The 2,306-nt window shown below is 37.2% G+C and overlaps 1 protein-coding gene and 1 pseudogene across 3 annotated transcripts in view; one reads left to right on the top strand and one right to left on the bottom strand.

The window, feature by feature from the left end:
• LOC106881248 (uncharacterized) overlaps positions 1 to 2,306 on the bottom strand; it is a 276,422-nt gene that overhangs the window by 260,230 nt on the left and 13,886 nt on the right. The window lies entirely within an intron of this gene.
• Positions 135 to 253, top strand: LOC128247967 (5S ribosomal RNA; annotated as a pseudogene).

Here is a 2,306-nt window from a genome sequence, read left to right on the forward strand (position 1 = left end):
CAATATTCATAGGTAGAAAATATGTTTCATTAAAATTGTTTCTATTTTAAAACTTTCGATCTTAAAGTACTGTAAGTTGTTTCTTTCTTTTAGTCTTATAAATGTTTTGATAAGTTATTTCACTATTTATATACGCTTACGTCCATCTCACGTTGAAAGCATCGGTTCTCGTCCGATCACCAAAGTTAAAAAACGTCGAGCCTAATCAGTACTTAGATGGGTTACTTCTTGGGAAACCTAGGTGCCGTAAGCATCTCACTTTTTAAGGCGCAGGCGTAACTGTGTGGTAAGAATTTTGCTTTCCAACAATGTGGTCTTGGGTTCAGTCCCACAGCGTGACACCTTGGGTACTTGTATTCTACTATAGCCCCGGTCCGATCTAAGCCTTGTGACTGAATTTGGTAGACGGAATCTGGAAGAACCCCGTCGTATATATACACATATTGTGTGTTTATGTCTATGTTTATCTCTCACTATCGCTTGACAACCGGTGCTGATTTGTTTACGTCACTATAACCTAGCGGTTCGGCAAAATAAACGATAGAATAATCACCACGCTTTAAAAATAGAGTGAGTAGTGACGTCGTTTTTCTTTTTCTTTTTTCTTTCAGCTGAACCCTTCAAGATGGTATCCCAGCACTGCTGCAGTTCAATGAGTGAAACAAGTATAAGATATCTTATATTTTTTAGAGTCACTTCATTACAATTTGAAAAAGTATTATTTTCCAAATAGGTTTAAGGTAAATGAATTTATCTCAGGTGATTAACTCTATAATTGGAACGATTCTCTTTAAAAACAAATAGGGGATATTGTATATGTGTGTATAAAGCTAAATTTAAAAAGCGGAAGTGAGGTGGTTAACATTCTGAAGTGAAAGTGTAATTCGTGGGATTTTTGCTTTGGTTGTGTAGTAAGAAGCTTGCTTCCCAACCACATGGTTTCCGGTTCAGTCCCACTGCATGGCACCTTGGACAAGTGACTTTTACAATTCTACAAAAGCCTCGGGCCGACCTAAGCCTTGTGAGTGGATTTGGTAGACAGAAAATGAAAGAAACACATCGTACGTGTGTGTGTGTGTGTGTGTGTTGGGTATGTATGTGTGCGCGCATGCGCGTGTGTCCAACCCTGCTTGGCAACTGGTGGTGGGGTGTTTACGTCCCCGTACCTTACTGGTTCGGCAAAACAACCGATAGAATAAGGACCAAGCTTAAAAATATAATTACTGGGGTCGATTCATTTAACTGAAAATTTTCCAGTGCGGTGCCCCAGCATGTCCGCAATCTAATGACTGCAACAAGTAAAAAGATAAAAAAAAAAGATAAGCTACCTAAGCGTTCGCATACTGCTTGCCGTACGAAGTTGGACTAGCGCCATATTCATTCTGAACTACCTTCGCGGTTTTTATATGAGCTTTATTAAGAAATGATAATAGATGACATGTTTAGACTTGGGCTTCATCCCCTAGTTGACCTATTTCCCAAATACAAATATACAATCATACCAAAATCGAAAGAAAAGAAAATCTAAAATACCAAACATTTGCAAGAGAGAGAGAGAAATAAAGAGACAGACAGACAGACAGCGTGTGTGTGTGTGTGAATACAAGTACTCAAAATACATATCTTGCACTTTCTTCAGTCATTAGACTGCGGCCATGCTGGGGCACTATCTCGAAGGGTTCAGTTGAACAAATAGACACCCTGCCAATACTTATATACTTTAAGTGTTGTGCATATTCAATAGATCTCTTTCGCCACAGCCTGAAGTTACAGGGAAGCAGACAAATCAGTACACACTAACATAAAGACACGCACACAGGTACATACATACATAGAGACACACAGACACACAGACTGACAAACACGCAAATATATTTGTACACTCATGCATATATATATATATATATATATATATATATATATATATATATATATATATATATATATATGTATACACACATGTATGAGTGCATTTTCATAGGTTTCTTTATATATTGTATGTAAATATAGGTAAACATGCTGGTCTGTTTAGCCGCCATGACATCTTCCTCTCACACACACACACTCCTATGCAGGTATGCATGTATTATTGTATGTATATAGGTTTGCTTTTGTGTGTGTGTGAGTGTGTTTGTGAGTGTGTGTCTCTGTGTGTGCATATGTCAGTGTGCGTGTATGCGTACGTGCGTGTACACACAAACATATAAGTAATGTCGTGTACATAAGTGTGTATAATATACATGTATATACGTAATCTATAGTGTGTGTGTGTATATATATATATATATAAATATATATATATATAT

Source organism: Octopus bimaculoides, chromosome 5, assembly GCF_001194135.2.
Source record: "Octopus bimaculoides isolate UCB-OBI-ISO-001 chromosome 5, ASM119413v2, whole genome shotgun sequence".
NCBI lineage: Eukaryota > Metazoa > Mollusca > Cephalopoda > Octopoda > Octopodidae > Octopus > Octopus bimaculoides.